Source organism: Emys orbicularis, chromosome 14 (assembly GCF_028017835.1).
Source record: "Emys orbicularis isolate rEmyOrb1 chromosome 14, rEmyOrb1.hap1, whole genome shotgun sequence".
Lineage (NCBI taxonomy): Eukaryota > Metazoa > Chordata > Testudines > Emydidae > Emys > Emys orbicularis.
This window is the reverse complement of record NC_088696.1, coordinates 829,750-843,460: the sequence shown is the minus strand read 5'-3', so window position 1 is coordinate 843,460 and position 13,711 is coordinate 829,750. Positions and strand designations below refer to the sequence as shown.

At 52.0% G+C, this 13,711-nt stretch overlaps 1 long non-coding RNA gene across 1 annotated transcript; it reads left to right on the top strand.

Moving 5' to 3' along the window:
- The first annotated feature begins 1,285 nt into the window (after positions 1-1,285).
- On the top strand, positions 1,286-7,811 carry LOC135888965 (uncharacterized). Its single transcript, XR_010561907.1, has 4 exons — positions 1,286-1,357; positions 2,934-3,023; positions 4,938-5,478; positions 7,276-7,811. It is a non-coding gene; the product is annotated as an uncharacterized LOC135888965 (long non-coding RNA).
- Positions 7,812-13,711: the final 5,900 nt, after the last annotated feature.

Genomic DNA, 13,711 nt, shown 5'->3' with positions numbered 1-13,711 from the left:
GGTGCAGGGATTTGGATTGGTGGATGGATGGGGAACATGGGGATGGATGAGGCGGTGGCAATGCGTAAGGATGCGTTGGGGGTGGCAGCGGTGAGGGGTATGTGGGTGGGGGTGAGGCAGTGGGAGGTACATGGGTGGTGGGATTATGAAGGGGTGGAGGCAACATATGGTGGGATGAGAGGTTGGGGACATAAGGGATATATAGGGGGGCTATGAAGGGGTAGGGGGAGGGTACATGGGTGGGGTGGGGGGTACACGTGCAGGGAGTCCACAGGTGGGGGTACATGGGTGGGGTGAGAAGGTGGGGGATGTAAGAGGATACATGGGGGCTATGAGGGTGTACACGGGTGGGTGAGGCTACATGGGTGATGGGGGGGGGGCATGGGCAGGGAGTCCCCAGGTGGGGTATGAAGGGAGGAGGGTCCTGGTCGGAGTCCATGGGGGTGTATGGGTGGGGGTACGAAGGGCGGATACATGGCTGGGTAAGGATGGGGGTGGAGTGGTGTGGGGTGAGAAGGTGGGGGACATAAGGGGATACAGGGGGGGGCTATGAAGGGTGGGTGAGGCTACATGGTGATGTGGGGGGGGGGCATGGGCAGGGAGTCCCCAGGTGGGGTATGAAGGGAGGAGGGTCCCGGGCGGGGTCCATGGGGGTGTATGGGCGGGGGTACGAAGGGCGGATACATGGCTGGGTAAGGATGGGGGTACCTGGGTGGGGGACATAAGGGGATCATGGGGGCTATGCAGGGGTGGGGGTACACGGGCAGGGAGTCTATGGGTGGGGTGAGAAGGTGGGGGACATAAGGGGATACATGGGGGCTATGAAGGGTGGGTGAGGCTACATAGGTGGGGGGGGGGCATGGGCAGGGAGTCCCCAGGTGGGGTATGAAGGGAGGAGGGTCCCGGTCGGAGTCCATAGGGGTGTATGGGAGGGGGTACGAAGGGCGGATACATGGCTGGGTAAGGATGGGGGTACCTGGGTGGGGGACATAAGGGGATCATGGGGGCTATGCAGGGGTCGGGGTACACGGACGGGGAGCCCATAGGTGAGTGTACTGGTGGGGTTCGTGGGGTACATCGGGGGTGGGAGGTGCACGAGCAGGGGGTGTCCCAGTGGGGCGATGAAGGGAGGAGGGTCCGGGTCGGAGTCCATGGGGGTGCCCAGCTGGGGGTACATGGCTGGGCGAGGACCGGGGGGGGGAGGGGGATGCTGCTGCATGGCCCCGCGCGCCCCCGGCCGCCCCGCCGTGCACTAGCGGCGCGCTCCCGCGCCGCCGCCATCTTCCCTCCCTCCGTCGGTCTGTCCGGCCGGCCCCTTTGTCTGTCCACAGCCCCGCCCGGCCCAGCAGTGGAGCCGGTAAGAGCTGGGCCCGGACTCGCCCCCCCAGCCCGTCTGTTGGGGGTTGTCCTGTCCCGGGGGAGGGGGCGCACGGTGCTGGTCCGGTTCGGTTCGGTCCGTGTCCCGGGAGGGGGGCGCACGGTGCTGGTCCGGTTCGGTCCGTGTCCCGGGAGGGGGGCGCACGGTGCTGGTCCGGTTCGGTCCGTGTCCCGGGAGGGGGGCGCACGGTGCTGGTTCGGTTCGGTCCGTGTCCCGGGAGGGGGGCGCACGGTGCTGGTTCGGTTCGGTCCGTGTCCCGGGGAGGGGGCGCACGGTGCTGGTTCGGTCCGTTTCCCGGGGGGGGGGCGCACGGTGCTGGTTCGGTTCGGTCCGTTTCCCGGGGGGAGGCGCACGGTGCTGGTTCGGTTCGGTCCGTTTCCCGGGGGGGGGGCGCACGGTGCTGGTTCGGTTCGGTCCGTGTCCCGGGAGGGGGGCGCACGGTGCTGGGCCGGTTCGGTCCGTGTCCCGGGGAGGGGGCGCACGGTGCTGGTTCGGTTCGGTCCGTTTCCGGGGGGAGGCGCACGGTGCTGGTTCGGTTCGGTCCGTGTCCCGGGGAGGGGGCGCACGGTGCTGGTTCGGTTCGGTCCGTTTCCCGGGGGGGGCGCACGGTGCTGGTTCGGTTCGGTCCGTGTCCCGGGGGGGGGGCGCACGGTGCTGGTCCGGTTCGGCCCGTGTCCGGGGGGGCGCACGGTGCTGGTCCGGTTCGGTTCGGTCTGTGTCCCGGGAGAGGGGGGGGTGGCGCACGGTGCTGGTCCGGTTCGGTTTGGTCCGTGTCCGCGGGGGGCGCACGGTGCTGGTTCGGTTCGGTCTGTGTCCCGGGAGAGGGGGGGTGGCGCACGGTGCTGGGCCGGTTCGGTCTGTGTGCGGGGGGGCGCACGGTGCTGGGCCGGTTCTGTGCATGTCGCTGTGGGGGTGGACATCACTGGGGTGCAGGGTGCTGGCCAGGTTGGGTCTGTGTTGCTGGGGGCGGATGATGCTGGGCCTGTTCCCGTCTGTGTCGCTGGGGGTGCGTGGCGGGTGCCCCATATGTCTCCGTTGCTGGGGGTGCGTGGCGGGTGCCCCATATGTCTCTGTTCCTGGGGGTGCGTGGCAGGTGGCGCTTGGCCAGCTCTGTCTGTGTTACTGGGGGAGGGGGGGAGGCACTGGGCTGGCTCTGTGATGCTGGTGGGGGGGGGTGCACGATGCTGGGCTGGTTCTGTTTGCGTTGCTGGGGGGCGGGGAGGGAATGGTGATGGACCAGTTCTGTCCATGTTGCTGGGGATGGGCGCAGGGCCCTGGGCCAGTTCTGTCAGTGTTGCTGGGGTGGGGGTGTGCACGGCACTGGGAGGTTCTGTCTGTGTCCCTGGGGGGGTGATGGGCTGGGTGAGTTTGCCTGCAGTCGGTTACTTAGCCGGTGCCCGGTGGGATTGCAGGATGAGCCCTGCGTGCACAGCGGGGTGATCCTTACTCTGGGGTTAGCTTTGAAGGCCGGGGGCAGAGCCAGCCACCTGAGTGAGTTTGGCCGGGGACTTGGAGGGATTCAGTGGGTTTGTGTGATGGTTCTTCTTCTCCGTAGGTGAGCCCTCTGCCGAGGGAAGGACCCCTCTGCTCCTGGGCCAGGGAATCATGTCCCGTCGGAAACAGACCACTCCTAATAAAGTGCATTGTGAGTATTGTGCCCCATGCTATGGCGGCACTCTTGCCTGGTCGCATTTCCCTGGAGTTGGGCGGCGGGGGGACAGATTGGGGGATGTAGAGTTGGAATGGTCAGAGTGGTGTAGTTGTGCTCTGTGAGAGTGGGAAGTTACGGCACTGGCCGCGCTCTGGCATGCGTGGCAAGGCTAGGCACGGACACGCAGCATCCTGAGTAGATGTGTTTGGGCAGGGGATGCCAGCCGCACTTAGTCATCTCATTTCACAGATGAAAGTGCCCTAGGAAATGTGGTGTTTGGCTTTTGGGCTCAGCCGGCGTTTTGGGCAGTGAAGGAAATTTTGGGCTGTGTGCTCTGAGAACATGGCTGGGTGCCAGGACCTCCTGGGTCTGATCCTTGCTCTGCCACAGACTCACTGGGTGACCTTGGACAAGTCACCCGGGCCAGGTCTGCACTACTGACCTATATCGGTATAACTATGTTGCTCAGAGGTGTGAAAAATCCACACCCCCCCGGGCGATGTAATTCTACCGACCTAACCTCCTGTGTAACACTAGGTAGTGGGAGAGCTTCTCCCGTCGACATAGCTACCATCTCTCGGGGAGGTGGATTAACGACACAAGGGGAGGAGCTCTCCTGTAAGCATAGGAGAATCTTCACTAAAGCACTACAATGGCACCACTGCAGTATGTGAAGGCAAGGCTTTAGTCACTCTGTGCCTCAGTTTCCCTCCCTGCAGTGATGATGATGAGATGGGTAGTTTAACTGGCTCATGGCCAGATAGATACTGCCTAGATTACATTCCCTGTTAGCTGAGAGGTGACCCTGTGTTTCTCAAGCAATGTCAAGCACCCAGCATTTGGTTACTGTTGCAGGAGTTGCAGTCACTGTGTGCGTCAGCACTGACTGTAGGCAGACACGTAGTGAGCCGTCACGGGAGCTAGGAGACAGGCACACAAACTTTCAGTGACAAAGGGGGCACTGCACAGCTCCAGCTTGTTTCTGCATGACTGCATCAGAGTGCGGGGAGTGGAGATGTGTGGTCACCCACCCAAGAAGGATAGTTGGGGTTACACGCACCCCCAGGGCCTCGACTGAGCTCATCGACTCGTGTATCTCCTATGAGAACTGTGAAGCGGGGGATGAGAGGCTGGAGTCCTTGCTAAGAATGGAGTGACTGGTAGGAGTGCAAGACTGAGAGCAGAATGCTGCAGCTAGAACAGTCCTACCAAACGCCCCTCTTGGCTGATGCTACCACCTTGCGTGCATTTGTGTGTTTCTCTCTGCTGTCCTTATGTATGAATGAGGCAATAGAAATCTACACATGCTGCACTCTGCACAGCCAGTGGGTGTGTTTGGGGAGATTGTCACAGGGACCCTGAGACTGGGATTTGGAAAACCCCAAGAGCCCAAGAGAGGCATGGGAGCAGGAGAAGGCCTCCATGGTGGCATTGCCAGAGGTGCTAGTGGTGACTTTTGGCAGCTGCCCTGCAATTTGTACTCTCTGATTCCTATTCCTCTGTGTTTGGTTTGAGACTGGGCACAGTATAGCTGTGACTTGCTGCCTGGTGCATTAACTCTTGGGCCTTGTTTTCACAAGAGATATTTGGGGCACTAACCACTGTGTGGTCTCTCCTAGCATGCCCGTAACACACCTCGCGTCCACACACACAGTGTACAGGCATTACAGCTATCATTTGGGTTAGATTTGCTTTGAGCAGATGTCAAGGGAGATCAGTGGATGAGATGAGTGACATAACAGCTCTCACAGTACGAATAGCCTTCCCCCTCCTGTCCCACAGTGCCTAGCTGGCCTGTCTGGTCTGTTTGCTGCACTCCACTGCACAGGGGTGAAGTTATTCGGAAGCTAGTAATTTGTACGTATAGCACCGCACACACTGGAGTTCAGTTGTGCACTATTTTCACAGTGAACAGGATCTTCTATTTCTGCAATATCTGATTCTATCACCATGTCTCAGAGGAGACCATCATATGAACATGCTGCCAGCTGGTGTGAAGCTAACATACAGGCTCCGGTATCCATCTAGGGAGAGGTGCTCTGATACCAATTGAACTTCTTCACACACAACACGTTAATGTATGACCAGGTATCTGAGCAGCTGTTTGACGTAGGCATCACCAGGAGAAGCAAGTGGTGCCACAAGAAGAAAAAGGGACTGAAAGGCCTATGCAACATGACCCAGGACAATAACAGTCTCTCCAGCTCAGGATGGAAAACTGACCCCTTTTATAATGAGCGGCACCGAACTGTTGGGACTCACCCATCCACCCAGCCTGCAGAGAGCCCAGGAGTGCCATGCAGAGCACTTGTGACGGACAAGGAGCATCAGCTCCAAGAACTGGGTGAACTGTCAGTATGAGGAGTCAGAATGGGAGACGACAGGCGTATTACAGGGATCTCTTCCTGGGGACGGAGATAGTTTGGGAGGAGGAGGAATTGGGCCACAGGTATGCAGCTTTTTATTGTACTATCTACCACCGGGGTCTGATTTTGCGGGTTGGGGTCTGGAGAAGAGTTTTCTGTAATGTTCTGAACGCCGCCATTGATGATTGTAAATGGGCAGATACAGGCTCACAAGAGGGAAGAAGTGTTCACCTCTTCCCCGCTCCACTAGTCCCTGTTCTCTCCTCACTCAGCCACACTGGGATGTTTGGCAGCTGCAAGTCCCTCCCTTGCCTGCCCAGTTCAGTCCACCATTATTCCCCAACTGTGGCACCCTCTCATTGAAAGACCAGGGTTAGCTACATGGTCTGCTCTTCCCAGTTAGCACAGAAATACTCAGTTGCGTGGCTGCACTCAAATGGGTAGAATAGCAGGGGGAAAACTTCAGAAGAGCACAGAAACCACAATAAAAGCGAGAATGTTGTTGTTGTTTCAAGTACAGTAACTCCTCACTTAACGTCCTCCCGCTTAACGTTGTTTCGAAGTTACATCGCTGCTCCATTAGGGAACATACTCGTGTAAAGTTGTGCAATGCTCCCTTATAACGTCGTTTGGCTGACTTTACAAGGGAGCGTTGCACAAGTTCCTCTTCTCCGCCTCCTCCCTCCCTCCCAGCACTTCCCCCGCCGCCAAACAGCTGTTTGGTGGCGCTTAGGACTTTCTGGGAGGGAGGGAGCAAGCGGGGAAGCTGCCCCCCCTCCCCCTCTCGGCAGACAGGACCACCCGGAATGCAGGGGCTTTAGGGGCTGCAGGGTCCTGGGCTAAGGGGGCCCCGGGGCCCTGGCCTGCAGCTCTAAAGCCCCTTTCGGAATGCGGCCCTGCGAGCACGGGCCGGAGGATTCAGGAGGAGCAGGGGCAGCTGCACAGCCAGCGGCCGGAGAGAAGCGGCGCTTTCCCCTTGAAAGCGTCGCTTCTCTCCAGCCGGCTTTGAAGGGGAAAGTGCCGCTTCTCTCCGGCCGCTGGCTGTATTTTTCAGGAACATAACTACAGCGTTAAGTGAGGACTTACTGTAGGCAAATATCAAGTACTATGGTCGTTGCATTTACATTTCATTGTATTGCTGCCCCTCCTGCAGGACTATGGCAACTGATTAATACACGTTTCTTATATCATTCTGTTCTGCCATTTAATGCATGAAAAACAATCCTACCTTGCAAAGTGATGCAAAAATAATACAGGCCATGATATATAAGTACACAGCCTGTTCCCTGCTGATTTGAGATACGCAGTGCAATTCTTTTAATCCAGTGGAGATACCGGGGTAGTTCAGTTTAGCCTTTATTTTCTCCCAATTTTCAGGATTAATATCTGAAAACCTTTCCCAGCCGTCATCCAACCCTGCAGTCAAGCGTTGTGGTAGACATAGCTGCCCCCGAAGCTCACCCTCCCTCCATTCAGACAAGTCACACTTCTCATCCACGCCAACAGTTCTGCCACAGAGCTCAAGCTTTTCCTCCTGCTCAGATGTTGCTTTTCTTTTTGTGCCCAGGACCCTTTGCAAAATGATGTTTTTGATGTTCTGCAATAAGTAATCTTTGCTAGCTGGATTCCAGTGACCACCTCCTGGCCCCATTCCCTTCATCTCATTAGCACGTTAATCCTCCCTCCCCACCCACCCATATTCTTATAAGTGGGGTGTGAATTCTGCTATATCTTTAACATCTCTGGGTGGAGGAAGAAAGCGCCTCGCTTTCAGTTCCAAACTGAACATAAATGGTCACTTGTACCAAATCCCTTGATACTAGGAGAGCTAGATGGGCTATTGCTGTGGTTAACTTCCCTTTCTTTTTTTTTCATTTCAGTGCCTTTACAGCCATATGGACATGCCCGAACAGGGATGGGCAGGTGCATTAGCTCCCCGGTGAGCAAGTTTCAGGTCCTGGAAAAGGAAGTGCGGAGAAGACCTGTGTGAACAGGGACTCTGGCCCCTCCTTGAACTTGTACAAGTATTTAAAGAGGCTCCTCTCAGAACCCGTGTAGGCTGAGCAGGACAGGGGACTTATGTAAGGCTTTTGCCAGAGCGCGAGAGATGTGAATGGAGGAGGCAGGGCCCAGAGGGGCAGGGCTCAGGAAAAACTGCCTGCCAAGTTGGCACCATCTGGTCTTGGCAGCCATGCCTTCCCCTCCTGCCCAACACCACTGGGGCCCTGTACCACCACAGCCATTCTCAGGCACCCCACTCTTTTACAAGACTGTGGAAAGGAGAACTGGCGCCCAAAAGCAAGGCACTATCAGGAACCTCAGCATGCTCGCTCTAGCCGGTTGTGGTGTAACTCTGGTGACTTGTTTTAGTATTGCAGCAGACCTGCAGCCTTGTTTGTATTTAATAAAGTTGTGGAAAAGCATCTGTGATTTCAATACCCAGCACACTGTCCTTTATCCCCACAAGCCACACCACCACCAACGCAGGAGCTATATGAATGCACACAAACAACGAGAGGAAAATCCCACCACCACCACATCACAAGTCCCTGGACTGGTGCGTCTGGCCTGTTTGTACCCCAACAGTGCACTTCTCCATCAGTCCCCTGAGAGGGTAGGTCAGTGTAATAGGGTAGGAGCTTAATGAGGAGTCTAAAAAAGTAGCGTAACATTGAATTCCCTCTCCCCAGTTCCACACAGTCACTTAGGATGCATGTGCTCCTGGACTGTGTGATATGGGCAGAATGCTGAGAGTCTGCAGCACTGCCATGACTGTCTGTCTAGTCCAGCTGGGAGTGGTGCTGCCTCCTTCCTCCACTGCTCCTGCAAGTAACCACCTTGGTTTCACATGTGATCTGCAGAAAGGCAGCTGTTAGCACGACATCACTCATGGAGACTGAGGTTGATATTATTCATAGGAAGAGTCCCTCTCTGCACACTCCTGCAAAGCCCTGTGCTTAGGAGAATCCTGATGTCACACACTTGGCCCAGTCACATTACATATGTGTTCAGGACCCCACGGCAAGGCCCGCATCTCCATGAACTAGGCTGGGAGGGAGATGTCCCACCAATAGTGCCTGATTATAGGAATAGGAACCCTAATGATTTGACTCCTTTAGTGACCTCTGGTACATTCTCCACCTTGCTCTCATACCCTTGCTGCCCCCCACAGACATACGAGTCTAGCATGGTTCCCTGTTCACTAGTAATAATCCAGGAGAGCAATTTACCATAGGAGAATGAGGATCTTATGCTCATAATCTGTTGGAACCAGCTCCCCACAAGTGCTAAAATTCTGCGTTCTTTGCTGCTTGCCTCAGGTCTCTCGTACCTTGGTCCTGCCAGTCTGAGGTTGAGATTGGGACCCAAAAGGATAGAAGCAGCACTCCACCCAATTGAAATCATTCTCCAGCACTATTTGGAATCATCCACTGGGTGAGGGTGTACGTGACTGGGAACTGCTGCTTTCAGACACAGGCCCCACCACACTATCCTTTGCTACCTTGCTTCACACACCTAATAATTGCTTTCCAAAAACTCCAGGAGAAACCTTCCTTGTTGAGCGTGCAGCCTCGGCTCCATTTCTGACAAAAGAATTAGGAAATTATGCTGGCAACCAGAGGCTTTTGGGAATTTACCAGGGGATTATGGGAATTTGACCTCCTTTCCCATAATTCCCCTGGAATTGCTGAAGGCTTTTTGAACTCTCACAACTCACGGCTTCATCAAGCATGCCAGGGACTGTGGGATAGGTAGTGAGAAGGCAGGGCAAGTGTGGACGTGGGACAAAACTGTAAGTGAAACAGCTGCCTAATATGGACATGCTCTGTCATTGATACTTATGATGGTGGCTATCCCAGTGAAGTTTTTTAACTATGGGGGCACCAGCCATAGCTTCAGATTTAAAGCGAGTTTTGCACTTAAATTTCTTTATGTACAGTGCATCTTCTCCAAAATTACAGCATTTACTCTGAGTCATTACTGAATTTCCTGAGTATTTACAAATAAAGTCAACAATTAGTTTGGGTTAAAATGGATTTAAAAATTAGTCCCTTGAAAAATATAACACCTCGTGTCAGGTTTTTGTTCATCCCAAACAATCTCAGCTCGAAATCTGCACAAGATTGGCAGAGAGGTGAAGCATGGTCTGGGGCAATGAGTAGTTTGTGTGGGATTAATGTTCTCTGTACAGAGAGGCTGATGAATCAAAGAACTGCCCTATGTCAGCATGGCTGCCATCTCCTATTCTCAGTAGGACTAAGGCCATGACATGCCCTCAATTAAGATACACTTCTCAAAATGGCCAGTATCTCCCATTGTTCTCACTGAGGCTGTCCTTAGCACAAATGCCTACCGCTGCCTAGCATTTTTGCTTCCTGATAGTATAGGGAGTCACCATTTTCCTGGAGGGCAGCTTGGCTTCACTTCCATTGGGAACAAAGGATGGCAGTGACCATATTTGCTAAGGGCAGCCAGTGTCCTCAGTCCTGTTGAGAACAGGCCATTTTGAAAAGGGGAGCTGTGTATGAGTTTCTTAGCAGGATAATTTTTCAGGTATGAAGAATAACACAAAGAATGACAGTGCTAAATATTTGTTTTCAAAAGCTACCTGTTACATCAAATCTACTCAGCTGAGAGGCTAGGAGGGAGAACTGATGAGGACAGGAAAACACAGGAGTTTGGGCGGGGGCATGTGGTGGACTGCAGGGAAGATGAATTTGGCATGTGTGGATAGGAGAATGTAGCAAACAGGATGGGGGGGAACACTAGGGTATGCACTCCAGCTGCTTTGTGCTGCTCTGACAATGCAAAGAAGCTGTAAGCGCAGCTTAACCAGCCACTGTGCCCCAGCTGCTTTGCACTGCTCTATAGTGATGTAAAGCAGCCAGAGCACACCCGTAAATCTGGCCTGATAGGTTAGTTAGAAAAACAACAACAACTTCAAATCATTAGAAATAGCCCATGGAAGCATTTTTGTTGGGTTTGGAACTTTTAAATAATTTAACAAAGAAATTCACAGACAAAAGCTAGATTAAAATGGAGTTAAGGTCTCATGTTACGGTGCATGACAGTAATTTAGGGTAAAATACATATACAGGGATGTTGTAATTACCCTAAAATCAGGCATTATAAAGCCAGGAAATTCAGACTTTGGGTTAAATTTAAGAGACAGCTAAACATGTTAAGTTCTGGAAATGCACAGGTAAGGCACCCAAATAACCTTAACTCTGCCCCCTAGTGACACCATGAAGGGGGATAAACGAGAAAATATCATGTGTCTTTAACAATCAATCTATTTAATCCACTGGTTCTCAACCAGGGGTATGTGTACCCCTGGGAGTACACAGAGGTTTTCCAGGGAGTACATCAGCTCATCTAGATATTTGCCTAGTTTTACAACAGGATACATAAAAAGCTCTAGCAAAATCAGTACAAACTAAACTTTCATACAGACAATGACTTGTTTATACTGCTCTGTATACTATACACTGAACTGTAAGTACAATATTTATATTCGGATTTATTTATTTTATCATTATATGGTAAAAATGAGAAAGTCAGCAATTTTTCAGTAACAGTGAGCTGTGACACTTTTGTATTTTTATGTCTGATTTTGTAAGCAAGTAGTTTTTAAGTGGGTGAAACTTGGGGGTACGCAAGACAAATCAGACTCCTGAAAGGGGTACAGTCATCTGGAAAGGTTGAGAGCCACTGATTTAATCTAATGTGTGATCTCAAGCATTAAAAGGCACTTATGAGAATGATCTGATCATTGCATAGGGTCACTGCAGGGCAAAGTTAAAGTTGTGTCGGGACCCTACCAGTGCATTTCCAGACCTTATCATGGTTGGTGTTCTTTTATATGTAACCCTAACTCTGAACGTCTGAGCTTATAGTGCCTGATTTGGGGCTAATTACAACATTATTGTGACATCTTTTACCCTAAATTACTGATATGCAATCTCAACCTTAACTCCATTTTTGCATGTTTTTTGTTAGATAATCAGGGTGGATAAAAATCAATCCTTCATTTAAAAAAATATTATTTTTGTTAGATTTTGCATTTAAATAGAGCTTTTCTTTAAAAAAATAAACCTATTTGAATTATGATAACGTATATTGAGGCCTAAACTTACAATAACCTACTCAAATAGTTTAAATTAAATAAAAAGCATTCAAGCAGTATCTGTTTGCTGCCGAAATGTTAAGGAAAGTTATCACTGAACTGGTAGCAGTTGCTGGCTAAGCATGGGGAACCAGAGTCTAATGCTAAACTAGCTTTTGACAGCAGCAGCCTCATCTACAGGTGCAGAGAGAATATTTTCTTCATTTCAGTTTATTCAGCTAGTTCAGTTCAGTGACTTCAAAGTTGAGCACCAGCTAGGAGTTGAACTGGCAGGAAAGTTTGTTTTCCTCGTCCAGTCAATGAATAAAAATGAGGTGTGAGTGGGTGAGAGCTACTGGTTCTGAAATCTTGAAGGCCAGATGCCCAGATCCTCAAGGTGTTTAGGCGCCTGGCTACCATTAGTGTCGTGGCAGGGAAGCGCCATGGGTGGGATTCACAATGGGACAGAGAGGTTGCAACACTCCGTCACGCTGCACAGGACCAAGGCTGCGATCCGTAGAGCTGAGTTAGGTGCCGGGGCCTCTATACAATCCATGGGGTGAGAGAGGCCTAAGAACGGGAGCCACAGAAGCCAGCGCACCAGGCAAGGGGCTGCCTAAGGGCGATGCGCAAGAGTGTGTGCTAAGCCCCCATCCCTCTTTGGAGAAAGGTGCCTCAGCCCAGGCTGCAGCTAGCGAGCCATGAACAGAACCCTGCAGCCAGGCAGCGTCGGTGCTGAAGGGGTTTCTTGCGGGAATGAGGTAGGCACCTCATGGTGTCACACAAAATGGAGACTGGTGGGGGAGAAATACTGAAAGAGTGATCGGAGCAGGGGGAGTGGCCCAGGGTCTGTTAGCTCTCTCATTCCCATGCTCTTGCTGGAGTATCTGTGGTGACCAAGTCAGCCCCATATCAGAATAACCCATAGCTCAGCGGTGAGAGCGCTATCTGGAGCGGTAGCAGAGCCCTGTGCAAGTCCTTTCTCTTCCCCTGGTTCATGGAACGCCCTGGGGCTGGGTGTGAGACAGGCACCCAGACGCCTAGTGGGAGACAGCAGTGCACATGCCCCAAGGCAGAGACTTTGGTGCCAAGTGAGTTTAGGCACCTACAGAGTTTGATGGAAAAAGAACAGGAGTACTTGTGGCACCTTAGAGACTAACAAATTTATTAGAGCATAAGCTTTCGTGGGCTACAACCCACTTCTTCGGATGCATATAGAGTGAACCATATATTGAGGAGATATATATACACACACATACAGAGAGCATGAACAGGTGGGAGTTGTCTTACCAACTCTGAGAGGCCAATTAAGTAAGAGAAAAAAAAACTTTTGAAGTGATAATCAAGATAGCTCAGTACAGACAGTTTGATAAGAAGCAAGTGTGAAAATACTTACAAGGGGAGATAGATTCAATGTTTGTAATGGCTCAGCCATTCCCAGTCTTTATTTAATCCTGAGTTGATTGTGTCTAGTTTGCATATCAATTCCAGCTCAGCAGTCTCTCGTTGGAGTCTGTTTTTGAAGTTTTTCTGTTGTAAGATAGCCACCCGCAGGTCTGTCATAGAATGGCCAGACAGGTTAAAGTGTTCTCCCACTGTTTTTTGAGTATTATGATTCCTGGTGTCAGATTTGTGTCCATTAATTCTTTTGCGTAGAGACTGTCCGGTTTGGCCAATGTACATGGCAGAGGGGCATTGCTGGCACATGATGGCATATATCACATTGGTAGATGTGCAGGTGAACGAGCCCCTGATGGTATGGCTGATGTGATTAGGCCCTATGATGATGTCACTTGAATAGATATGTGGACAGAGTTGGCATCGGGCTTTGTTACAAGGATAGGTTCCTGGGTCAGTGTTTTTGTTCAGTGATGTGTGGTTGCTGGTGAGTATTTGCTTTAGGTTGGGGGGTTGTCTGTAAGCGAGGACAGGTCTGTCTCCCAAGATCTGTGAGAGTAAAGGATCATCTTTCAGGATAGGTTGTAGATCTCTGATGATGCGCTGGAGAGGTTTTAGTTGGGGGCTGAAGGTGACAGCTAGTGGTGTTCTGTTATTTTCTTTGTTGGCCCTGTCTTGTAGGAGGTGACTTCTGGGTACTCGTCTGGCTCTGTCAATCTGTTTTTTCACTTCAGCAGGTGGGTATTGTAGTTTTAAGAATGCTTGATAGAGATCTTGTAGGTGCTTGTCTCTATCTGAGGGATTGGAGCAAA